This window comes from Eretmochelys imbricata, chromosome 1, assembly GCF_965152235.1.
Source record: "Eretmochelys imbricata isolate rEreImb1 chromosome 1, rEreImb1.hap1, whole genome shotgun sequence".
In the NCBI taxonomy this organism is placed as follows: domain Eukaryota; kingdom Metazoa; phylum Chordata; order Testudines; family Cheloniidae; genus Eretmochelys; species Eretmochelys imbricata.
The window spans coordinates 344,224,384-344,252,289 of record NC_135572.1 but is presented as its reverse complement, the minus strand read 5'-3'; the positions used below and the strand labels follow the sequence as shown (position 1 = coordinate 344,252,289).

At 42.3% G+C, this 27,906-nt stretch overlaps 1 protein-coding gene across 1 annotated transcript in view; it reads right to left on the bottom strand.

Moving 5' to 3' along the window:
* The window catches only part of FAM107B (family with sequence similarity 107 member B), an 83,145-nt gene extending 55,591 nt beyond the window's left edge, over positions 1 to 27,554 (bottom strand). The window contains exon 1 of the mRNA XM_077836329.1: positions 27,384 to 27,554. The gene's annotated coding sequence lies outside the window, so the exon portion shown is untranslated. The remainder of the gene's footprint in view (positions 1 to 27,383) is intronic.
* Positions 27,555 to 27,906: the final 352 nt, after the last annotated feature.

Genomic DNA, 27,906 nt, shown 5'->3' with positions numbered 1-27,906 from the left:
GCATTTATCACAAGCCGAGTGCTTCTGAAGTGTAAATGCAGATTCATAATACAGTATTTACAGTTTTCCTCTTGGTTTGTCCCAATTAATTCAATATATATAGTACTTTGTGTCATAACTCCCCCTCTCGTTTTAATTCATATTTCTCTTAGCTTTTCAGTATAAAGAAGGCATGAAAAACAGGAAGATAATCAAAAGATATCACTTTTCTTTAAGTACATGTTTAATTCCCATTAATTTCCACAGGTTTATGTCAATTCTAAACAGCTGAGGTTCTGGCCCTCTATTTCTTTCTGGTGCTGTACATTTTTTTTTTTTTTTGGACAGTAAATGTACATTCTTACTAATAACTTTAAGCAATAATCCATATTCATTACCAGTACACAGATTCAACAGGTCTTATGGACAAATAGGACATTTCTCCTCAACCTCCTCTGATTTTTACACTCCACTGGCATTTCAATGGAATCTAGGCCTCAATTTTTGAATCAAGCACTTTTCAATACCTGCATTACAGCCTTCTCAGATCATCTTTCTGACTACATACTTTGGGGGGGGAGAATTATCCTAGAAATCCAACAACATGGGCCTGATTCTGCAATGGGAGTTGGAGGCTTGAGGCCTTTTAGAATCAGGCCCCCTTGCATCATCTTGGCTCCGTTTTTAATAGATTATCACCCAAAGTCTATTTCCTACACTTTGGTTATAAAACTGTTATTTAGCTACCAGATTAAATCTCATAATTTAAATTGTAAATTTTTAATCCATAATTAACATGCAAACTAAGGCCTTTCTTTTGTTGTTTTTGCATATCTGCCTCTTCCTCCCCGTTCAATGCCAGACCTTTCCATTTGTTAATATTTTCCATTATCTCATCAATGTTCACTCTCTCTCACTGGTTAGATTTTCTATTGAAGTAGAAACGCCTCGGATTCAGAACCCTGCCCGGCAGTGACTAGAGAAGCAAATTTACAAAGAATAGTACAATGCACTAAATACAACCACTGTCAACCCCTTCCCTAACCCCCGCACTTTTACTTCAAAACTGATATTTAGATAGATATAAAGGGGGGGTGCGGGCGGGAGAGAAATCCTTCAACTATTTCAAAGGGGGGGGAAAATCTACTAGAAACATATTTCCAACAGTTCTATACCGGAGAATAAACAAACACCAAAGGGCGTAAATTCATCTCCACTGTGCTAATGTGAGCAGAAGAGCTTCCTTCCTCCCCCGTTTATCCACCTCTCGTCCATCCATGGCTGCAGTGGCAAGGACTACAGTGGAGTCAGGAAAACAGCTGTTCTACACCGCATGCTCTCCTCTCAGGGCAGCCATAGTTTATGATAATTTTTGCACTGCTGTCTTGAGCTAACAAATGACAAAGAGGATTAAAGGTCTGCAATGCCCAGAAGCAGCCAGGGAATCCGTGGCTGACAGACTTATAAAGTGGTAGGAGAGCTCAGAGGGACTCTTTCAAACTAAAGATATAGGCGAGAGGGCTTGGAGTTCAGTTAATGGCAATCTGACAGTAACCAAGCTGTGTCGCAGAGGGACTGGAGAAAGAAGGCTAACAGGCCAAGATCAGGAGGCATTAGAACCATTGCATATATAGATCTTGGACAGTCACTTAAAAATGAACTGAAGGATATAGCGTGGTACAAAAACAATCCTGCATTGGTACTAGGGACAGACTAGATAGAAATGACCTGTCAGGTCATTTCAATCTCTGACTTCTGTTATTCCTTCACCTGCCATTGGTACACCTATTAAAAAGCTTCCACATATGCACCTAAAATACTTCAACAATACAGATGCTGTAACTTGTAAATCAAGTCATGAATGAAAGGAAATCTATCAGAATCATAAATTACAGTATAACTTGCTGGATTTGTCTCCATCAGTAGAGCTAAGGTTTTAAAGCATTAAAATATTCTTTAGTCACCTCTGAAATTTGACCCAGAGCACAGTTTTAAACCTTAAACCTTAATTGATGTCCTTTATCTAAGCATCTATTAGACCAAAAGCACTCAGCTCCTCTGAAGGAGTCACAATGAGCTTTCATATTGCACTTTAGGCTGAGTGATTCTTCCTTGGGAGAAGGGAGAAGCAGTTTAGCGTTTGGGTGTACATATATCCAGATACAGACCTAGAAGGAACTTCTGTAAATCGAGGTTCCCCAAGCTCTGTGAGTTTCAATGTTTTACATCACAAGCAAATGATTTGGCGGTATTTAATTCCCTCCCACCCTCATTATTCAATCTCAATTAAAAAGGAAGCAAGTTGATACACCGCAGGAGTTGTAGCTGGCATTAAATTTACATTCTAGAGACGAACCCATTGAGTACATTCAATAAAATGCCTTACGAAGGGCTTTAGAAGCAGGAGGTAGGTAGGGCAGTGTGAAGAGACTGACTGACTTACTGAGCAATCCAACCTAAGGATGGGTATTTCACACCTAGAAGGACAAAATCAAAGTTGTCACAGACACAGGGATATGAAGTACACCCTCTTGTGGCTGCCTCCCAGGGAAGATTCACCCCAAAACTGTCAGTACGACAATGTCGTCAAAACTATGGGATGGATTTTTCAAAGATTTTCCAATTTCCTAGGCTCTCCACATACACACAGATGATGTGTGTGTATTAGAATAAATTAAGGCAGAAGTAATCAAAGAGAGCACTTATATAACAAACAAACAAATAAGCCAGGTACAGGAGACTGGCTGCGTCTTGAGGTACAAATTCATAAGTGAGCAGTTTACATAAGCACAACTAACAAAAGCCTAAACAAGTCTGCCAGCTTTATTATATTAAGAGAAACTTAAACTGGTTTTTTTGGGCCCTGTCCCTTATTAAATAGCTACATCTCCCAGACCTGTCCTAAGGAATGCAAGGAAATGCAAGAATATAAAGTCACCTGAAAAGGGAGAGTGGAAAAAGCAACAAGACAACAAGCAGGTATTTGATTTTTTTTTTTTAAAGTGTAATTTACTAAGCAGTGCAGAGAGTAATGGATTTTTTTAGAACTGAAATTATTATAAAGGCAGTAAGGTTGCCTATGAGAAAAGTCAAACAAAACGGCCAGAAAGAATGTTTACTTCTATCATGACACTGGGATTTGCACTGAAGTTCTGAAGAGAAGAGACATCAGATGACACCAAAATGTACTGTTTTGGGTGTTGGGTGTTGTCATCCTAGGGTGGGGGGGGAGGAGGGGGAAAAATCTCTCTTTTTGACAGCAATGCCCTAGAATGACGTCACCCCAACTCAAAAGATAGCAGAAATGTAAGGTCACCAAGAAATGGGCAACCAATATGAACAGAGGCACAGAAAAATGCCCATATGAGTACTTACGCAACAAAGGCACTCCCTAAATAAAATACAGTTTATAGACCTTTCAATATCATGCAAAGCCAAACAAAGATTCAATTTACTTTAGCAAAGTCTACAGTAGATCCTGACATCTCAATCTCAGGAGAAAAAAAGTCACATTTGAAAAGATGGTGGTGAAGTGACACTGATCATGTGATTTTGTGAGAACTGGTTGACATTTTATCTCAAAGTTCTCACACACCACTCATTGCTATATGTGGTTGTGGGAGTTTGCTCTGTGTCATGAGATCAAGTCTATGCACCCCTAGATAAATTATGCAAGTTTTGCCATAACCAGTCTGATGTGTCCCTTTATTGCACAGCCACTATAAAATATTATCCCATCCATATGCTATTACATGCAGAAAACTTTGCTGGCTTTTGGAATGATCCACGCTTCCACATTAAATCTTAAGCTGAAATGGACATTTAACTCATTGTAAAATGAGTTAAGTTATAAATAAAGTCTCCCTTAGCTAAACCATTTTAATTTTTCATAAAGTAGAAGTTTTTTCCTCCTCAGAAACTATCCCTCCAGAACTAAGGTAACAATATTAAATAAAATAGGTAAGGGATCAAAAGCATTTTGCAATGAAATTAACACTGAAGATTTTATTTTAAAAAGTCTCAGATGCAAGAAGTTTTATTGCTTGTGTAGGACAACTGCAAAAGGGATTGAAGGAGGAAGGTTTTCATTAAAGAGGTCTAAACTGGTTCAACAGTAATTTGAGCACAGTAACTCTGTATGAGCTCACTGCTCGCCATGCCACAATTAGCAAATGACTGCAGCAAAGGAATGGCAATTTGCAACTAGACAATAATTTACTCATACCAGGGTGGGTCAAGGGGATGAGAAAACAAAAGGAGACATAGTGGCCACTCCTTAAATAATCTCAGACTTTTTTTTTTTCAAAACAGCCTCTTGAAAAAAACATTTCCTCATTTTAAAGGCTACAAATCAAAACAATATTTAAATAAAAATTAACTCAGAGGCAAGCCAGGAAATTAAAAAGTGAGCTTGAGCAAAGAAAGGGATATTTCCTCTGTCCCTGGGCTGACCGCTCAGCTGAAGTTCCCACTTTCTGTAGTGTGATAAAGTTAAAAGTAGAGTCCCAATTAAATTTCAGTTGCCAGGGTCTGGGTGGAGGATTGCTATACTGTACAGTGGGACTTCCATGTGATGTTTCCTTTCTTCTGTCCCTGCCTCTTAAGTCTAACCATCATAGATTTCACTGCACAACAGCCATTTTGCAGGTCACAAATGCCACGTGGTCTCTGACAAAGGTTCTCTGAAAGTCCAATTAAATTATAATCTAGTTCTCCTTTATGCATGGCTTTACTGACACGCTCAAAGAAGTCTAGTGAATTAGAGGCACGACTTTTCCTTTAAAGACAAGCCAGCAGGGATTCTGTATCCTATTATGCTCCTCTTCGAAGGTTGAGGATGACTGCACGCTGATGGGAATGAGTTACTACAGAGAGAAGGGAGCTAGATGCTCGTGGGAGCGTAGCATTCTTCATGTACTACCTGAGCAGTTCCTAGTACTCTGGACTTTGCACAGCAGGAACCCGTGGCTCCAATTTCAGGCCAGCAATCATCAGCGGCACTTGCAGGTGTGTTCCGGGGATGGGGATGGAGTTGCAAGACAGACACTCTGTGCACTAGCACCCACTTCTGCAGAGTCCAGGCGATGGTACACTGGGTGAGCCGGGGGGCTCCTTCAGCCTGCACTCCCATAGCCATTTAGGTTCACTCTGCCGTCCTTCATGGATTACAGGTGGGAAATATGGTAGGAAAAGAAGACAGCCCAGGTTCCCAGGCATAGGTGACTGCAGGCACCCAGCCAGGAGTGGAGCTCTGCCTGCCCCAATCCAATATCAGAAGGGTGGGGTGGGGCGATGGAGGGAGTTGTGTGGGAGAATCTAGATTAGGGCAGAAGAGGGGGACACTGTGCCATAGCCTTGTGCACCTGTGTGGCAACGGGGACCCTTATACATACATGGGAAATACCTCACGTGCTTCTAATTCTTGGCCATCTTTTCTTCATCTTTGCCATTCTGAAGTATCCCCTGGAGTGACTTGGTACCGTTCATTCTGAATCAAGGCAGCACAGGCCCACTGATTGGGGGGGGGGGGGCAAAGGGGGCAATTGCCCTGCGGCCCAGGCGATTTAAAAGGGCATGGCAGCGGCAGCCCCAGGCCCTTTTAAATCGCACAGGCGAGCCACAGGGCTCCTAGGCACATGTGACCACTCTGGGCCCCGTGCTTTGGGGGTCCCCGCGGGGCACTGCAATTGGTCCCAGAAGCGGTGGATTCATCACTTCTGATCTGAGCCCCACCCCCCCAGGGATGGCCAGGGCCCTGGGGCCCATAATTGCTGTCGGGGGGCTTAAGGCAGCAACATCATTGTAGTGTATTAAATAAACTCACTGAACATTAAATCTCACCAAATGAGGTAAATCCATCCTCATCATCGTATCCACTCATTATATTCCACACCTGAACATAGCCATTATATGAACAACAAACCCTCATATCTCAATATCTATACTTTGATCTGTTAATCTTTTACCCCCAATTGGGGATATTGCAGATTATGTACTCCTTATGCCATCCAATCCTAAACCAAACTTTGTACCCCTTGATAATCTGTACATTATTCCCTGATAACCAGAAACTTCTATGCTTAAATTCTGTACCATTTTCTTTTTATTTTATCATCTTAATAAAATTCTTAAATCTCCCTAAAAAAAGAAACCACTCAGGGGCGAAACAAATGCTGCTCCATTTCAAGCGGAGACCAGGCACAAGCCTCACCCGCTTCTTTTGAGGACTTCTATCCATTTCATCTCTCCAAGATCTCTGCAACAGTCACGAGGAAGATGTTCAGTACTTGGATCTGTGACTACACCATTATCCTGAAGATAAGCTTGAAGATAAGATAGAACCAAGATGCAGTGGAAGGGGATCAGGGAAGGAAGTGAGAGTTATTACTTTCCCCTTTTGTTAATTCATCATGTTCACTCTGTGCTCTAGAAAAAATAACCTGACAGACGGCATTAGAGTTGATTCTCCAAGCAACAGAAGGCTGAGCCTGACCTGCGGAAGCAGTTTCCTCGGACCACTTCAGTGTATAACAGGCGGCTCACACCCACAGAAGAGCTTTAGGAAATGTTGAATAAGGAGATGTTTCTGTCTGGAGTAAACAGAGGTCTGCCTGTTCTGGCTAGAGGGATTCCAGCTGTCCAATACCAGCTCAGATATTTTAAATCCAGTAGGGCCCCAGTAACGTTGAGGAGGACTTTGCATCAACAATAGCCACGTTAACTGCACAGGACTAGGAGGAGGAAGGTTTGCCAAATGTAAAAAAGGCCAAAACCAGGAGAGAAAAAAGTTACTTTCAGACTCTGACGATGGCATCACATACAATACACAGTGCCGAAGTCCTCTGAAACAAATTCCATGCAAGTACCCTAGCATGTTTTCTCATTTGTAGGCACAGGGAAGTTTAATGTTCATTGGGTTTGGAAAGAGAGGAACCCTTTTTAAAAAGCAACAATAAGGACCAATGTGACATGAATTGCCACGATTTGTCTGAATGGAGAATATTCGCTAACAATCTTTGCCTTGTTGTATAATGTCCCCCACCCCAGTGTTTAATTCTCAGAAAGCAGCTATCATTCCACTATTTTAAAAAAAATGGGCCATAACAGCTTAATAAAATACATCTATTTTTATTTACCACACGGGCAGGGAGCCAGACAGTGCATTTAGTTAAATCAAGTTTTATTGAAAGCAATATCAGAAACAGTCTTAAGTGGCGTGACTGCTCCAGTCTTCCTGGGAGAACATTGCCTTAAGACCTCTATAGATGTACTATTAATAAATAAATAAATAAATCCATGTAACTTTCACCCCTGCAAGATACACGTGAGCATCAGTCAGATTAAGGCCCAGGCATATGAGGACCTTCTGAGACCTCATCTACCCACAAGAATTGTGCCATTTTAACTAGACTGATAGAGTTAAAGCAGTACAACCCCTAGTGTGGGCACCGTTACACTGGTATAACTATGGTAATATTTTTACAGCTTATTCCCTTATGCCAGTATAACGCATCTTTTTACAAGTATAACCTCATCCACACTAGGAGTTGTACTGTACTGATAAAAATGTCATACAGCTAACCGACATAGTTATACCAGGAGAAAACCTGTGTAGACTATGCCTGAAAATTGGGAAGCATCTTATGCTTATACTGAAACCAACACAAGTCGAGGGTGCTTAGAACCTCAGAGCTGGTCACCAAAAGACTAAAGTTGGTGACTGGGGGATGGGGCGGGGAAGAAATGGGTCAACTTAAAATATAAGACTCAAACAGATGAGGAGGGTGGGAAAGTTAGATTCCTCTATTTTATAGGAATATGCCAATTGTCTCCATCTCGGCCAAGTATACCCAGATCCTGTGATGATATCTTTACTTGCAATATATTATTCAGCTACCAGGTATCTTTCTGGTATTGTTCCTGGTAAGCAGAGATGCCCAAGCTGGAACTCAAGCTATGGGGAAAACCGTTTTGTTTGTGTCTGAAGTTGTAGCAGTTTTCTTTAATCAATATCTCCAGTTTAAAAAAGGACTCCAATTCCACACACCATGACAGACCCTATGCTAAAACTGCTGTACTTTCATCATGCTAACATCTGGCTATCTAATTAGTTTAGTAGTTAGTTTTTAAAAGCCAAAGAACCAAAATGAGGTGCACTTTGCTGTGTGTGAGAGTGTAACAATGTGCATTCCCTCTAAGTTTTCTAACATCTAAGTTTCAGGACTTTGATATCTGAGGTCAATGAAGTACAGGAATAAGACATGCAGATAAACACAAAGTTTATAAAGGACAATGTTAAACGAGCAATGTACCTTGGTAAGTAATGAGTGAGAGGAGAGTGGAGGTACACACATTTTTTTCCTTTGAGCCTCATGAACTCTATGTGTGGTTTACAGGTTAGAAAGTTAACTAAAATGAAAGTGTAGCTGTTATTTCCCCATCTCAGATACCCACCATGTGGCAGTTAAACTGTGTTAAGGAAATTATTGTGGTTTTCTTTCACAATCAGTTTTTTTTTTTTTTTTTTTTTTTTTTACAGTTAGCAACCATGTTGAAAAGCGTTTAGGGACTGAGGAGAAGGAATCTGGAGTACTGTTCAGTTGCACACATTTTAGTTAAACCTGCCTAGTTGTAGTACAGACTGGGCTTTAAAGGGTTCATTGCGGAACCACATTAGACAGTCCTTTGGGTGGCTGAATATAGGCTATATAAAACATATAGCATCATGCAAACACTGAGAAGGAGCAAACAAGAAGGATTTCATAACCAAGAAGCAAGGTTTGATATAATCATGCATTTAAACAAAGGGACATTTTCTAAACAATGGGTTGCTAATATTTTAATCAAGGATTCCTACATTGCTCCCCTTAGTCTGGGATAAACCCCACATATGGGGAGTGTATTTGCTTGCAGAAGAGAAAGATGAGGTACTGAGAATGTATGAATTCATTTTTCTAGTTAAACAAGACACATTCTCCTATTCTGCCCACTCTACAAGGTGCTGAGCATTCTAAAGCCCTCCTGACACCAATGGGAGCTGAGGGTATTCATCACCTTGCAGGAGTAGGCACCAACACTTGGCAGACAAATTTACCATATATTAAGTGTGCTTCCTTGGAACTGTTTTTACTTTTTTCTGGTGAAATATACTGACCACATTAATAGGATAGCTCCACATTCAGCTTGAGTAGCTAGGGTTGAGTATGGGCTGGAGAGCCTATGCACACTTCATAGGGGATTCCAAATATAAACTCGCCTGAGAAATTTGACACTTGGTGATTTGGTGCATTCCAAATGCAAAAGGTTTGCTCTACCTAGAGATTTTTATGAGCTTCACCCAGCAATAAACGATCTCTGAGAGGGAATGATCTAGTGTAACAAGAAAGCAGGGGCAAGATTCTTCAGAAGTAGGTAAATCATCCCCTGCACTATGGTCAATTTGGAGGCTAAATGTTAGCCAAAACTCCTAGGAGCGCATTGCTATTTTGGGGGAGCAAGACTGGAGAAGCATTTCACCCAGTGGCACATGGGCGAGTGTGTAAACAGGATCTACGTTTGTAGTTGTGTACTTTTAAAAGGGATTAAACTGATGTGGGAAGGGCGTGCATGCCCACCGATCTCACAGGGCTATCAGATCATGCCTGTACAGCTGGAAAAGGAAATGCACTATATACAGACACACCACAAAGATAGCTTTTTTTTTTTTTTTTTAAGTTTGCACATTTCAGTCATACTGTTATAACCATGCCCCGCTCCTTCCAGACTCACAAGAGGGAGTCTTAAGCAACTGACATTTCTTTACTAAGTAGTGGTAATATATCCTTTCCTGTATCTACTTAAACATATCCTTTCCTGTATCTACCTAAAACATTTTTCCTATATGTGATTTTTATGGCTTCTTGGAGCATTTTCAGTGTCCCAGCTTCAAATGTAAAAGTCCGGTTTAAAAGAAGAGAGATATTGCCATTATGGAGACTTTGGTTTAAAATCTGTTAATATTTACCTGCCTTGATTAAATGCTACATCAATTAACTTAATTCAGATTTTGCCAGAATGGTTTTGATCATTCTACATTTCTGAACCTTGACCCATAGCTACACAATACCATTACTGTGAAATATATTCTACATTTTATTTGTGCGTGAATAAATCTAAAAAAATCACTTTCCACTGGACCGTACGAGATCAAATTCTGATTGCTGAAAAGAGAACTATTTAAATCAAGCCTAATCCCCAAAAGCCTGCATATCTATATTGCAAAAGACCTTACAATTTCCACTACTCCTAGCCCCCTTGTTTAGTCTATTGATGCCGACAGTAGGATCAGAATGCAGAAGAGTCTGTTTGTATGAACCATTGCTTGGTCCTGGAAGATGCATACATGTTTGCATCATAACATGCAGCCCTTGGCTACTTTGCTTTATGCTTTGCCTATCAAATCAACATATGGAGTCCAGAATGGGGCGGGGCAACAGCTGCAAGACAAATTTTTGTTTGTTTTTATGGTGGGTGTCAACATATATACATCTACCAAGATTTTGGCCCAGAGCCTTTAACTTTCTAAACTTGTGTTTAAACTTCGAAAGTGTTGCCCCAGTATAAAAAGAAAGATATGCTTTCAAAAAATTACTCCGGGGGGAGGGGGGGGGAGGGGGAGTACCCAGTTAAGCGAAAACCTCCGTACAGCAGAACTTGAAAACACATGGGTGTCACACACACACACACACACACACACACACAAAAAACACCCGAACCCCAGCACAAAAGGTAGACAGCACAAAAATCCTATCAGTTAAGCTGTCTGCACTACACTTGGCCTATGTATTATTGCTCTAGATGCCAAGATCATCCTCTAACCCTTCATAAGCATGATCAACCAATCCATCATAAAAAACTAAATTGAGATCAATAATACACTTTACAAAAATACTTGCCTTCCACTCTCTGCCCCCTCCATTATAAGCTTCAAAGTCCTTACATTCAAAACTAGTTGAATTATAAATGTCCAAAGTTTTAATGATTCCAACTTTTGGGTGCTATTGCCAAGAAATTCCAACTATCCAATTTTCTACTAACAAAAACAATTTCTTCAAAGCATTTAATGCAATGTTTTAAAAGTTTCGCACTTTCACTGCAGGATCTTTTAGTCCTCTACAGCAGTGATTTTCAAACTTTTTCTGGCAACCCAGTTGAAGAAAATTATTGATGCTCGCAAACAAACAGAGCTGCGGATGAAGGGTCTGGAGTGTGGCAGGGGCTCAGGGCTGGGGCAGAGGGTTAGGGTGAGGGGTGCAGGAACGGGCTCATGGCTGGGGCAGGGGATGGTGGCGTGGGGTTATCTCCAGCGGCTCCCAGTCAGAGGCACAGCCGGGGTGCAGAGGCAGGCTTCCCGTCTGTCCTGGTACCATGGACTGCGCTGCTCCCCAGAAGCGACCAGCAGCAGGTCTGGCTCCTAGGCGGAGACATGCAAGCAGCTCTGCACAGCTCTCACCCTCAGGCGCCGCACCCCACAGCTACCATTGGCCACAACTGGCCAATGGGAGTTCGGAGCCAGTGCTCAGGGTGGGGGCAGCACATGCTGCCCCCCCTCCCCCCGTCCGTTTAGGAGCCAGACCTGTTGGCCACTTCCGGGGTGCAGCGCGGTGTCGGAACAGGTAGGGACCAGCCTACCTTGGCTCTGCAGCACCACCAACAGGATTTTTAATGGCCTGGTCAGCGGTGCCTGTTTGAAAACCACTGCTCTACAGTTCATGATGCAACATATATCCACTTTTTACCTTAGATTTTCCATTAGTGAAGTGTTGACTAGCATCTACTAAGCTGAAGCCCAAGCAACAGAGAGAGTCCAGCAGAGTCAGGCCAAAGGAATCTAAATTATTTTGTTATGAATATTATTTAAGCAGTGTATAGTGTAAAAAATATATTAATTGAGAAAAATAAGAGGAGGAATTTCCACCAGATCAATAAATCTAGGTATAAGCACCAACAGTCATTTTCTTTCAAGGGTCACCCAACACTTTCCCATACCATTCATGCAAAAGTATCAATGAACCCTACCGTTATCTGCAGCTTTTATTATGCAGTGCTGAAATTTCTAAAAATTATGTTGAAATGGAACTCCCTTTCCATTCATTTTAGCATCTTACTCAAGCAAGCTGTCTGAAAAGACCACTGGAATAAGCCTTTCAACTTCTTCTTCAAAAAAGAAAAAAACCTAAACCCTATTATAGGACTACAACATTATAGCTAAATTCTTAAGTACCAAAAGCCACAAGACTCATGATTTAATCAAAATTAATACAGAATGGATTGTTACAATCACACCACTTTGGAACTCCAAATTATTTGAATGGAATAGTTGCACTGGTGACTTACTGTGAAATCCAGACCCTATTTAAATCAATACAAGCAGTTCCCATTGACTTCAAAGGGGCTGGGATTTCACCCTCCTATTTATATTATTTGACATGTAACAAGTAAGTTACACTTTGAAGTTTGCATATTTCTAAGAGCCAGATCTCAACTTGCACTCAGATTTAGAGCAAGAGAAAGTACCCTTCGTTTGTATAAGGCAGTATTTCTCAAACTGGAGTCCATGGACCTCCTCCAGGGGGTCCGTGGGCCCCACTGATCAACTCCTCCCCCTCCCTTGTGCCTCCTGCACGCCGGTGAAAAGCTGTTCCCTGGCAATCAGGAGGCGAAGCAGGGACGGGGCGTGCTGGAGGGAGGGGGCGGAAAGAGGTGGGGAAGAGGAGGGGCAGGGTGGACCAGGCGCGGGAAGAGGAGGGACAGTGGTGGGTCTTGGGGCTGAGCAGGGGGTTTGGAGGTCCATGAATATTTTTAAATCAAAATGTGGGTCCTCAGGGTTGCTGAAGTTTGAGAGGTTTCAGAGTAACAGCCGTGTTAGTCTGTATTCGCAAAAAGAAAAGGAGTACTTGTGGCACCTTAGAGACTAACCAATTTATTTGAGCATGAGTTTTCGTGAGCTACAGCTCACTTCATCGGATGCATACCGTTGAAACTGCAGCAAACATTATATACACACAGAGATCATGAAACAATACCTCCTCCCACCCCACTGTCCTGCTGGTAATAGCTTATCTAAAGTGATCATCAAGTTGGGCCATTTCCAGCACAAATCCAGGTTTTCTCACCCTCCGCCCCCCCGCCCCCCACCACACAAACTCACTCTCCTGCTGGTAATAGCCCATCCAAAGTGACAACTCTCTTCACAATGTGTATGATAATCAAGGTGGGCCATTTCCTGCACAAATCCAGGTTCTCAAGTTTGAGAACTGCTTGTATAAAAGGTTTTGGAGCTCAAGAACAAAGAAGAGTTAAAAATGTAACTAAAACATTCTGTGATTAAAACCACCAATCCTCAATCTTAGTACCATCTCAGGACTGGCCTCTGGTGCTGTGATCACATCTGATCTCTCAAGCTTAAACAGGGTCAAATAAAAAGTGGTGTTGGTAATTCTGCAGGTGGCAGACTCCAGTTCGAATTTTCTCTGAGCCCCCAGCATAGTGTAGGGACATTATGTGTTACTTATGTGTTAAGTGTGTTACTTATGGGGATGAGTCATAAAAACCAACATCCTGAGTACTTGTGTTCTTTACTGACCCCAAGGCACTTTTCACAAGAGTAAGGCATGTTTATCCTCTACACCCACTCCAAATTCTAATATAGGTAGTTACACTCTGTGTACTTGAATGAACAAGGAAAATTTTAACTTAATGAATTCACTTCACTTTCTGTCCTAAAACTCTTGTGTGACATCTAATGAAAAAATGCCACATCACACCCCTGAGTTGGCTGCATTTCAGTGTTCAGTAAAGCCACCGTGGACAACTGTCGCAAATACTGGATCTGTCTAGGAGAAACTCGGGATGGTTTCCTTTACTTTATTTATGTTGCTGCCACCAGGCAATTGTTACAATTTTTCAAGACAAAGTGGAATTACCCCCAGGTTGTTTTTCTGTGTCTGCATAATCTTGAGATTGGAGCAAATGAGGCAATTTAGGAATGGCACAAACTAACTTCCCCTTCTGGGCATTCAACTCAGCAATAAGCAGTGTAGAGGTGACATGATCTAGAGTAACATGCAGAGAGTTGACAGAGAAATCACTAAATTGTGTCAGACCAGTTATCCATCTAGTCCAGCACCCTCTGGTCGGTATCAGATGTTTCAAAATAAGGTGCAAGATAGATCACTGGTCTGACCCAGTATGGTTGTTATGTTCTACTAACCTGACATTCTGATTTTAAAAATTAGTACTACATAAAATCAAAATAGCATACATTAAATGCATTAAAAACTCACTAACTGATAGATCTCTAAACACATAACTGCCTAAACTATCCATTAGGTAAGTTTCGACCTCACTTTTGCCAGTTAGCAGTTAGTTTATGCCCTGAAACATAAGACTGTATCTTACTTATATATTATCTCATTCTGTTCCCATATAAATGTCTAATCCTTTTAAAAATCCTACTGAATTCACGAAGTCCAGGGTTCAAATTCTAGCTAGCTCTGCCTCCAATTATATATGGCCTTGGACAAGCTCTCTGCCTTCTTTTCCGCATCTGAAAAATAAAAACAAATACTTCTCTACTTCAGAGGGATGTTGAGAGGATTAATTTGTATTTGTGCAGCTTTCAACATATGGAAAGCTCTATGTAAGTACGAAGTAATGAATACTCTGATCTACATTCTTTTCTGTCAATTAATTTATTTGGTGTTTGTAAACCTTGAATATTTTTTGTTTTCTTTCTGTATATGTGGTTTCCAACACTACATTTCTGAGTCTCTCATTTGAAATAACCATGTTATTCTAAGTTGGGTTTGCACATCTTAAAGAGGGTGCATTAGAAAATCTGTGCATTGATTACAAAGAAATTTAATCTTAAAAATATTCTGAACCACTGTACCTGACAGCATGTAACTTTTGTCCCCCTTTTGTGGCAATAGGAATGGGAATTCTTTATTTCATTCCTCTTATAGTGATGCCTAATTATCCATACATGACAGAATTTGACGAGTATTGGTAGTGTGGTACTTCCCAAATGCAATCTTTGCCTGATATAACAACGTTGTTTTTCAGTGTCTGGGTTTAGAAAGTAAATGTTGCATATTTGTTGTCATTTTGACAGAAAGCTAGCCAGTTTTCTTTAAAAAAGAAAAAATCCTATATCAATGACTGATTCTGTAAATAAAACAAGAAGAACTCTGAAATCTATAGTGTTTTCAAACATGAATAGTACATCTAAAGGGGCACCAGCATACAGATGGACCTGTACTTACATTTCAGTGAGAGTTGGATCATCCCTTTAAAAACTATCATTTCACAAAACATGGTTTGTTACACAGATTATGTGTTCTGTTTGATAGCACTCTTATCAGTTCAATTTCTCTAAGCATTTGGAAAAATAAACTTATTTTAAGTATATATTTCTTTAAAGGATTTAACAATAATCTGTTTCAATGCACAGAATAGTACTTTAAATCTGCATCTACTTCATTCAAGTGGGTGTTATTCAGTTTTGACACTTAATTTGTTGGAAAGTCATAACAAAGCTTTCCATTCCTGGAGGATGAACTGAAAAATGACATTCACACATGATAAGTTAAACTGTTCTTCAGCAGCAAAAGAGTTTTAATTGTAGAGTTTTCCGCACAACAAGAGAAACGGCTTAGAAAACCTCACCCACCACAACTGAATAGTAAAATACGTATCTGATTGGGATTCTCAGATTGCTGACATGAAGCACTTCATTAGCTTGGCATTTTCTTACTTATTTAGCACTTTCCATCCAGAAGCATAATGTCTGAAGTGGTCTTTATGTGTACACCACAGAAAATGAAAGACCTCTGCAGTAGAATGCAGAAGCAATTCCATGCCAGCAACACCCAGGACAGCTTTCAGGAAGGGAACAACAACTTAGCAATAGGAAATCATAAGCAGCAGATTTTGGAGAGGCACAATGTAAATACCTGAATTACAATTTGGCCAGGATCCCTCTGACTCTCTCTGTGACATACTAATATGGCCCCTCACCATAGTATCTGGGTATCTCACCATCCTTTAATGTATGGCCAACGTCTACACTACCCGCCGGATCGGTGGGTAGTGATCTATCGGGGATCGATTTATCGCGTCTAGTGTAGACGCGATAAATCGATCCCCAATCGCTCTGCTGTCGACTCCGGAACTCCACCACGGCGAGAGGCGGAAGCAGGAGTTGACGGGGGAGGGGCCGCTGTCGATCCCGCACCGCGAGGACGTGCAGTAAGTGATTCTAAGTTGATCTAAGATACGCAATTTCAGCTACGAGAATAGCGCAGCTGAAGTCGACGTATCTTAGATCAATCCGTCCCCTCCCCCCAGTGTAGACCAGGCCTATGTTATCCTCACAACTTCCCTTGGGAGTAGGGAAATACTGCTATTTCCATTTCACAGATGAAGAACTGTGACACGGACAGATTAAGTGCCATGTCCCAGGTCACGCAAGGAGTCTGTGGTGAAGCAGTAAAATTGAACCCAGGTCTCCTGAGTCCCAGGACAATGCCCTAACCACTGAACATAACCCTTCTTCTATCACAGGATATGGATTCCAATACCTGTAATATTGCATACAGTGCAATCGTCTCTTTAAAGACAACCAGTGAACGGCACCTTCATTATACTTCATCTAGAAGACCCAGCATCTCTGAACTACTCTCAAAGTTCTGATGAGGACTGTACAGCGTTACTCATTCAGCTTTGGCACAAATGGATAGAATCCACAACAGGGGGCTAGATTTTCACAGAAGTTCAGCTCCCAGAAGTGCCCAAAGAAAGGAACAGCAGTTGCTGGGTGCTGAGCTCTATTAAAAATCTCATACCAGATTTTCAAAGTTGATAACGAGACTGTTGCATGTGACGGGGAGGAGGTGATAAGCATGGTTCAGAGGAGCGGGTGCTAGAATATGGGCTTGTCTGCACACAAAAAATGGTACCAGCATAGTTCAAACAATGCAACTCCCTAGTGTGAACATAGTAACACTGGTATAAAGGTGCTTTACTATAAGTATAGCTTATTCCTGTAAGGAATAGTGAATGAGCTAAACCGATACAAGGCACCTTTATTCCAATGTAACTACATCCCCACTAGAGGCTACACTACTTTAACTATTTTGGTGGGGTGTGGGGTGGATCACAGCCCTCGCCAAAACAGTTAAATCAGTACAAAGACTGTATAGACCTGGCCTAGGATACAAGAGACATGGGTTCAATGTCTGACTCTGCCACTTATCTGCTTTTTTACCATGGGCATGTCACTTCACCTCTCAGGGCCTCTGATTCCCCTCCACACATTGTCCCTCTTGTGTAGTTACACTGTAAAGTCTTTGGGACAGGGACTGTTTCTTATCAGTGTTTAAACAGCGTCTAACACTATCGGGCCCTGATGGCTGGTAAAGTCTCTAGACGCTACTGTAAGGCAAATAATTATTAACAGTTGGCGTGTAAATTTTTTTGTTAAAGGCATTGGTTGATTTTACCTTCCTCAAAGCAAGAGAGATCTGTTTTATTACGTATTCTGACATACTGACAATTCTAGTATGTAAGCACAGTCTAGTGAATGCTCAGTAAATTCCTGGATTTATGAGGTATGAATCTTTGGATTATGCAACCATAGTGAAAAAGGTATCACAGAAAGTATAAAACACATCCAGCCTGAACTTACAGGCTGCCTTTTCTTTCAGCAAAAGTCTCTTTTGTTGATAAACCACAATTCCACACATGTAGTAAGACAGTAGAAATGCACTCAAGCTGAAGAGTGCAGACTTGGGTCTAACTTTCCCAAAATTGAAGGGGGGTTTGGATCAGGCTCATCTCAAATGTGTGATTTGTTGCTTAATAGCCCTTTCACAAAACCTTCCACACAAAATGATTTACAGGGACATTTACCAAGTTTTTCAAAATAGACTGCAAGATTTAAGATAGACGAGACAATATATTAAAATAGCTTACCAAAGTATTATGTGTAATACAAGTGTACTCTATACTTGGCATGTTACTAAGCTACAACATTACATTTTCAGAATCATTACAGGGTTCCAGCAGCTCACCAATCCCCACATTTAATTGGGGGATTACTGGCATTCTGTACATGCATGCATTCATTCATTCATTCAATCACTCACAAGGAGGGACTGATCACACACACCAAGTGCATTGCAGAGAGAGGAAACACACACCTTACCAGAACACTTCTCAGCTGGATGTTCCTCATAACACAATGCAGCTAGTGGCATCCCTAAAACCTTGTTATGAAGATCTGCAGGAGTATTATGAATGATAGGAAACTATGCTGTTTTTCAAAAAACCTCACACACACGAAGTTGGTATGAAATCTTAAGTGACATTCCCTCCAGAATCGAAGCTTAGTGGTATCTAGCTAGTTCTTTCATTTTACAAGCAATAACAGTGTTGCTTTTAGTTGCTGGAAATTTACAGAAGTATCTTTGCACATCCTTCCAATTCAACTATGCGTAAGGAAACAATCCCCTATCTATAGAGCACCAAGTTGCTGCTTTTCAGAGAGCGGGGATTCTTTAGTTCCAGCAATCACTTTTTTTTAAAAAAGGTATTTGCTGAAAAATATAATTACAATGAAAGAAAGGGTGCACCGGCAATGATCCCCACAAGGAAATGAGAGGAAAGCATGTATGGAATGGGTGGACCAAAATAAACGTATGCTAGGCTTCTTCATTTTCATCTCTATAACAATAGTGGGAAGCTAACTGTATGTCCCACCGTATAGTTTCAACTTGTATAATTGCTCAAGAACAGACTGGAAAAAAATACTGAGAATTAAAATTATTCTGTCAGTTAAATAGGAATTAGGGAATTCTATGCAGCCAGCATACATTTTATGACACTGTACTGCACCAACATTATACAGGATACTGAACTAGATAGTCGGATCTGTTATGGTAGTTCGTATGTTCCTATTCTTGTTATCCTTGGACGCCATTCATTCAGAGCTACAAATGAGCAAATATCAATCTGAGATTATCTGACCCCTGAGCTCTACATATATCAAGGAATTCAAAGCTACTAGAGATGAGTTAACTGTATTTTCAACTTTAGAAAACAAAGGCAAATTATACATGAATAACACACAACTCAACTGTAAGAAAATAAGTGCTTTTGTAGGGCCACAATCATCTTATTATTACTAGTCTTCTCTAACAGTAGATTGCAGGCTCCTTGGTAGATCAGGCACGATGTCTTGCTTTGTGTTTGTAAAGCACCATATACGTTTACAGCCATAAATAAGTAACATGCAACAGAGAAATGATTAAATGACTATAATTTACTTCACAAAACCTGGTGCTACAGCTCCAGGCACCTCCGTTTTTGAGGTGTATGTTACTTTTTAAAGGATATTAGTTTAAGAAAGAAAAACAGAATCCTAGGAAATTCAGAGTTAAGGTTGCACTTCCACAAAAAGCCAGTCACACCCAAGTAAACCACAACCCCAACTCAGTTGCAACAGAGTAGTATTCTCTGAACGGTCTTAAAGAAGCATGTGCGTTCAGCGGGACAACTTCACTTGCAGCTTTATCTGTGAAGTGACTACTACCACTCTACTATTTTAGGTAAGCTATTGGTTTGTTTTTTGTTTTTTTTAAAACAATCAACCTTTACAAAAGTGACATTCAAATGGGAACAATGGATTTGTAGTTTTTTTGCTACTATTAAGGCAGCCTGAAATTTGGGGGGTTGGGTGGGGGGGGCGGGGGAGAGAATTGGTCATCTTTTACATTAGAAATCTAGCTCTTGTCTAGCCTGTTTTTCTTGAAAGAATATAGGGACAACTGGAGAACTAGTAAGGCTATGACATCACAGGCACCAAAGGAAGGTGAAACCTGGTTAATTGAGAAGGGAAGTAATTTTTATTGAGATTTTGCATTCCTGTTAACGTCCATTTGACTCAACAGCCCGAGAAACCGTTAGAAGAAAAGCACTTTTGTTAAAGGTCACTCTCACCCCTTCAGTTAAGGCCATAGGGCCCAATCTTGTAAACACAAAAACAAGTAACTTTTCATATGCATGTAGTCCCACTGGATTTAGTACTCATTTTAGTAAAGATCCTCATGCACGACCATGCAGGATCGGACCCTAAGAATTGCTTGCAAGGGGTATCTCTGGATTCTCCAGACACTTCCAGCATGATGGGAGATGACCAGATTTGATGTTACTGATATTTCTAAAAGTGAACATTTTTAAAACACCCTTGAAAATACCTTTCAGGCCTTCTTATACATCAAGGATCAGCAAACTTTGGCACACAGCCCGCCAGGATAAGCCCCCTGGCAGGCCGGGCCGGTTTGTTTACCTGCCGCGTCCGCAGGTTCGGCTGATCGAAGCTCCCACTGGCCACGGTTCGCTGTTCCAGGCCAATGGGGGCTGCGGGAAGTGGCGCGAGCCGAGGGATGTGCTGGCCCCAGCTTCCCAAAGCCCCCATTGTCCTGGAGCGGCAAACCGTGGCCAGTGGGAGCTGCGATTGGCCGAACCTGCGGAAGCGGCAGGTAAACAAGTTACCGTGGCGGGCTGTGTGCCAATGGTTGCCAATCCCTGTTATACATTATAAAGAAGCAAATCAAAAGGTGCAAACAAAACCAATTTTCTCCATCTTCTGTATTCCTGTATTTGAAACTGTCAGAAGAAAACCTGAATTCCAAATTTCTGGCAGTTCTTCTGGGCAATTGTGTGTGTTGGGGTGGGAGGGTAGCAAGCAGGGTTTTTTTAAAATATAAGTTGTTTTCAGTACTTTATTCAATACAGCTCTCCTTCAAGGACAAGTTGCATTGGAAACCTTCTGAATGAAAGGCACCATATAATGCAAAATTATCATAATCCAAACTGACCCAAAATAAAAAAATAAAAAATAAAATCCTGATGCTGCAAGTGAACATTGGCCTCCTGCCTCAGTTACCTCATGAACTGACCTCCAAGAGACAACTGTATCCCATCCTGCATCTCAGGGAAAGCACAGACATGATTAACCACATACACTCTTTCTTGAAGTACCTCAGGGGGCACAACTAAGGGAGAAAACCTAGAAGAGGACTTTAGCAAGTTAACAGGACTGTTCAGTAAACCGTCCATTTCCCTGGCGCTTACACTTACAAGGAAACTGAGGTAGCAAAGACATTTTTACATAAGAACGGCCATACTGGGTCAGACCACAGGTCCATGTAGCCCAGTATCCTGTCTTCCGACAGTGGCCAATGCCAGGTGCCCCAGAGGGAATGAACAGAACAGGTCATCATCAAGTCATCCATCCCCTGTCACCCATTTTCAAATTAAATAGCAAGTCAACGTATACAGGATTTACTTTTAAGTGCTGCTCATAACCTAACCTACCAGTCATCTTCTTAGCATATGCGGAATGTGCCTAAGGTGGCACGTGACCAGGATTCATCACCGAATTTGGTCTGCTGGTTGGATCATTAACTTCCCCAACCCAGGCCGGGTACTGATGGGGAGAGCAACATGAACGCTGATCCATGCCCCTTGGCCTGCCAGTAAGTAATAAAATTTCACTTGGTCCAAAACAGGTTCCTTGCCTTCCTAAGCTACCTGACAATAAGATTTCCACTTTACTTTGAATCTGAATTCAAAAGGTAACTAAACAATTTTGATCCCCATACGTAAGTGCTTTGCTCAGCAGGGGTCCAACAGCACATCAAAAAGTGTAAATTAACGCCTTAGAAATCATTTAAGTTTGTATAGAAATATCATACATACATGCCAGCCTAGATCTAGGTTGTATTTATGTACAGCAGAACATTCTTGACCCACTTCTTGTCACGTCCTCTTAAAATAGAATTAACATCCCTGGGTATTTATTATTTTCAGTAGAACAAAGGACAGTGTATAAACATGAGGTCACATGAATGCCTATTCATTGTACACACAAGGCACTGAAAGAATCATTCCATTATCTCCCCCTCATAGAAGCACACTCTCCCCAGAACCCTCCCTCTCATCAAAAAAGACTTTAGTGGATGTTATCACTATAAGCTACCTCTGAGTGGCACAGCCTCCTTCTGGAGCAGATGAAACTGGACTCCATGTATTAGCTAGCCCCAGCTGGCACAGGGGTGGTGAAGTCTGTGTCCTTCACCAGAGGGGGAAACCCCTTAATATTCAAACAAACAAAGTTATGGGCACAAAGGGAAACCCACGATTATATTAAGCTGTTTCAAGGATCAAATATACATCACTGAAACAAATATACTTTGACCGTGAAGCTGAGAGACCAATCACTTCACACTCACCCATTGAGGATACTCCTGCAGAATTGTCCTGTAGATTTCAGATTCTTAACTTGTTGTATTGTCTGCGGGTAAAATTCACTCAGGCACAGAGGACAAAAACAATTCCCATCTCCCCACTTTGAGGCTGAGTGTGGGATAGGGGAGAAGTCACTGGTGAAACCATTGAACCCTCCCAACAGTTAGAACCTCTTCCACACCCTTTCATGCCACAGAGAGGTTTCCCACGTGGATTGTACCAAAGGCCAACAATGGTAGCTAGCTAGGATATCCCAGGGAAGGGAAGGGAAATACAGAATCTGCAATACATCATGGAAGCAAAGGTGCTTCCTATAGGTTGGAATAAAGACATGGCGGGGGGAGGGGGGGAATTTCTCTTCCTCAACGGCACGAATCCTGGTTTCTTGGACTATGTGGGTAAAACGAATTTCACCCTCAATTCCTGACTGCCTTGTTTCTCCCTTTCATTGAGAGCATACACCTATGCATTCTCTAACAACATGAAACCAGAAGTGTTAGAAAATAATATATGAAAAACCAAGAAACGAGACATACAGGAAACTGTTTATAGTCCTTGCTCTGGTTATGAAACTACAATTCTGGACACATCTGCCTAGGCTTATGATGGACTACAGGCCTCATTCTGAATGTAAAGCAAGCCAGATTCGGCTCTGTATTAGAATGTAAACTCCACTAGGCCATTAGAAACACTGGCATGCTTACTACTTTCTTTACCCTACTCTGGATTTTTGATAGCCTATTTGAGATGTTCTTATATATATATATATATATATATATATATATATGGCCCAGTGGGGGTTCTACACACACAGCAGCCCAAACCCTTTTGGATTATTCATTTATAATCACCAGCTGGAAGCCTGAAAGTAAAAATCTATTCCCTCATCAAAAAGTCTTTTCTGCATTGCATTTACACACAGATTTGTTATTGTAGGGTTGTGCAAAACAATACATCCAGGATTACATTAATTTTGCCCACAGAACTGCCAACTACCAATCTCAATGTCGTAAGAAAATGTTGTTTTGGACGTTAGTAATTTGTGGATAATCTAAGCACTATACCCAGATGTACAGATACTCTTTTCTTAACCTGTGTATTATATAATTTTTTAACATTAGCTTTAATAAAATGTCTAGTCATTAAGCAAGCAAAGAGCCCAGATGGGAGATTCTGAGGGGTTTTAAGATTACAGTTAGAGAGGAAGTTTTGGTCTGGTTAACCCACGTCCTTCCCCTCTCACAGATGTCAGGACTTTCTGCTGTCAAGCTGAGTTAATCTTCATGCTATTTCCCTCATGTAGGAAGTCACTGACTCAGCTCTTCACTACCACGCACTATGCATGCTCGTTAACACTGACACAAAGCAGGTGCAAAACCCAATGAGAATGGTCCTGTTTTATACCCATGTAGTGACTACACACAGTGCCAGGCAGTGGAGCGGCTCTTTTCCTAAGATTTTGAACAGAATTGGGTTTCTGTGTTGAGACTAGGGTAAGAGTCCCATCTATACACCCATTTCATACTCTACAGGTCTCTCCTGGTTTTATGGCCTCTCTACCAAAGGCCCACATAAATTTGTACCTTAGATAACAACTACATACACCACAATTAACTGGCACCAAATCCCAATGAAAAAGTCGTTTTCATGCCCCTCTGCTCAGTCAGTCTTGTCCATGTCTCTTTGCTTCACTCCTCATGGTTTGCAGAGAGAGAAAAGGATGGCCCAGTGGTTAGGACATCAGCCTAAGAATTGGGAGACCTGCTCCGCCACCAATTTCCTCTGTGACATTGGGTAAGTCATTTAGTTTCTTTGCCTTTCAGTTCCCCATGGGAAAAAATAGCACTTTCCTATTCCACGGGGATGTTGTGAGGATCAATAAATTAAAAGATTGTGAGCTGCTCACATTCTTCACTAAGGGGAGGCCAAAAAAGTACCTAAGATAGAGTCCCCCTTTCCCTTAAATCGTCCCATCTATCTAGAATGGCCTTCCTTAAAGAAGAGACGCTTGCTTGAACTCAGTTTTACACCGCCCTTTTTCATTTAGCTTAGGACTGATTCTCAGCCACACTGTTACATCCTTCCATCTTCCCCTTCTTGTAGCTAACATACAAAAATATCTGTTGACTGTTTCTTCCTCTGCTCCATCTTTGTATATCGCTTTTCTGCCTCTGTTCTTCTGAAGAACACTGTACCCAACTCTGTAAACCAATACTGCTCCTTGACCTCGCTGAGAAGCATCGATACCTTATATGCATCATGCTATACAAAAATACATTGAATTGCACCTTTGACTTACTCACCCAAACTGTTCTAAGCCTGGCTGTTACATTAGGCAATTTTATTTTAAAAATCTGCCACCTTAGCGAATGTACACAGACTTTGCTATCACATGTATCAGCTTGTAAAAATACCCGCCCCCCCCCCCAAAGTATAATAGCACTACTGCCAAAAGTGACTCAAAGAACAATCCTTGACTATATACAGCAGCTATATCTAGTGCCCTACCAAAATCATAGTCCATTTTGGTCAATTTCACAGTCACGGGGTTTTTAAAATAGCAAATTTTGCGATTTCAACTATTTAAATCTGAAATTTCATGGTGTTGTAATTGTAGGAGTCATGACCCAAAAATGACCCCCCCCCCCAAAATGACCTGAGTTGGGGGGGGCAGAACACAAGGTTATTGTAGGGGGGGTTGCGGTACTGCTACCCTTACTTCTGCTGGCGGCAGTGCCTCCTTTAGAGCTGGGAGGCTGGAGAGCAGTGGCTGCTGGCCAGGAGCCCAGATCTGAAGGCAGAGCCACTGCCAGCAGCAGCACAGAAGTAAGGATAATATGGTATTCTCATCCTTACTTCTGCGCTGCTGCCTGCAGAGCTGGGCCTTCAGTCAGCAGCCGCCACTCTCCGGCCGCCCAGTTCTGAAGGCAGCAGTGCAGAAGTAAGGGCGGCATGGTACGGTATTGCCACCCTTACTTCTGCACTGCTGCGGGCAGGACACTGCCTTCAGAGCTGGGTGCCCACCCAGTATCTGCCGCTCTCCGACCGCTCAGCTCTGAAGGCAGTGCAGAAGTAAGGATGGCAATACCATGAAACACCCACCCCCCCCTTCCCCAAAATAACCTTGCAACCCTCCTGCAACTCCCTTTTGGTCAGGACTCCCAATTTGAGAAATGCTGGTCTCCCCCGTGAAATCTGTATAGTATAGGGTAAAAGCACACAAAAGACTAGGTTTCATGGTCCGTGACATGTTTTTCATGGCCACAAATTTGGTAGGGCCCTAGCTATGTCATTCAGAAATACCTCTCTCTTTACTGTGTTTTAATTTTACTATACAAAGTCTCAGTGAAACCAAATGTTCATGTGTTCCTGTCCCATTCCTGAGAGTTTGCTACAAACATATATGCACGTATACTAAAACTTTCAGGCATGAGATTCATTACACAGAACTGAGATCCTGTGCCTTGTCCCACAAACTCTAACAATCCAGTCAAGCACACATGTACTGTATACTAGTCAAACTAGTCTGCTGCAGTTTCCACGGTATGCATCTGATGAAGTGAGCTGTAGCTCACGAAAGCTCATGCTCAAATAAATTCGTTAGTCTCTAAGGTGCCACAAGTACTCCTTTTCTTTTAGTCAAACTACGTATATCTGATGACCCAATATCAAATGATGTAACAGAAGTAAAAACTTTATATGTAAAGTTATATATATATCCTTCCCCCTACACTCTCAATCAAATGAACACAAAGATTTTATTAGCAAAAATATATCTGGGCTGTTAACTTTTTGTACAGGGTTTTAACCCAAAGCACTATGAAAATCTAGTAGATTACAGCCTCAAGGCAACTAGGGGAAATTTTGACAAAATCATAAACTGTAAGAGTTGGAACCAAGGAGAGAGAAAAAGAAAGAACAAATCTCTGTGGTTTGCTACACAATTTTTTACCATAGGTTTGGTATGACTGGCCCAGGACATTCGCAGCCCATCCTCCTACCCATCAGAATTTCAAGGCTGAACACTATTTTCACATTTTAAAAGGTAGACAATATAGGGAATAATTCTGCAATGCTAGGATGATCTAATAGGTCTTGCCACCCTACAGTATCTCTGATTGTCTATCCAAGGACACATACATACATTCCTAGACATGTTAGACGTCTGTGAATAATGGAAAGAGGATGCAAGCAGCACACACCTTCCTTTAGCAGACAGAAGCTGTATGGCACAGCAATGAACTGTTAACACAGAAAAGAGACGCTGGAAAGAGACTCAGGAAATAGTCACGAGAAGAAGTTACTTCGGAGACACATGCTGGCGAACAAAGATACCCCACAAGCTCAAAAAAAGCGTGGTAGCCAAATGCAGAGGAAACCTACCATTATCTGGAAACACACATAACTGTTCTGCTCCAGATTAAAAATGCCTCATGGCCAAGAACCCTGATTTCAGACCCAGACTTAGCTCAGTATCTGTCCAGGGAACCACATGATTCACTGAGCACGATGCATCCTTCCTTTTAAAGGAACAATTAACTCTCCGTGAGGTTTTTGTTTTTTAATTCCCTTTTTATCGCACTTACGAAAAACCCTACAACCGAGGCACAGAGACCCTCTTCGTTTTCTCTCTGGGAGCAGAGAAGGGGCACTCACTCTGCCCCCCACCCCCAGCTCAGCTCCCTTGATCGCACCCTACGGCATTTGCACCCCACATGGGGCTGCCAGAGGGAACTTTTCCTCAATGAAAGCCCTGGAGCTGCCGCTTCCCTGACTCACACGAGCAGATTTCCAGCACAAGGCGGCGGCGGAGGGGGGGGGGCGGTTTAAATATCTGTCTTTGCTATTCATTAAGTTAGAACAATTTGGGAGAAGGGAGGGGGCTTCCCTCCCCCCCCGGCCCTGAGCCTCCCTTTAGAAAACAAAACCCCTGGGTTTTATTTCCCCCCCCCCCCCGCCAATGCGCACACACACACCCCCAACCAGCCCCCAGCAGCGCGTCTTTGTGTGCAATGCAAAGGAGAGCGCGAGCCCCAGACACAGACACCTACCTCGCCCCTCTGGGCGGCTCTGCCCCTGAGCTGCCACAAAAGGCACCTTCCTCCCGCGCTGCGCCCTGCCGCCCGGGGAGAGGGGCTTCCACGCGCGGCGCTGGCCGCGGCTCCTGCCCCACGCGCTCGCGCAGCCCCGCCGGCTCGCGCTGCCGCTGCTGCGCTGCCCGCACACCCAGGCAAGCCCTGGCTGCTGCCTGCACGGGGGCGGGGGGAGCTGCACGGGGCTGGCTGCTGAGTCACAGCTGCTGCTCCTCCTCCTCCTCCTCCTCCTCGGCTCCCCGCCCCGCTGGCTGTGCCGTGGCTCTGCACCTAGCCAGCCAGCGCCTCCTTTGTTGTCACGGTCCCCGGGAGGAGGGGGGAAGGGGTCTGCAGAGAGGGGTGGGTCGGGGGGCGGCTCACTCGCTGCTGTGAGTTTCCGAAGAAGGGGGCTAGTGGGGGGTGAGAGAGGGTTGTGTTTGGGAGGAAGGGCGAATGAGAGGGAGTTGTGACGAAGAGCCCGAGCCCCACACGGATAGCTCAG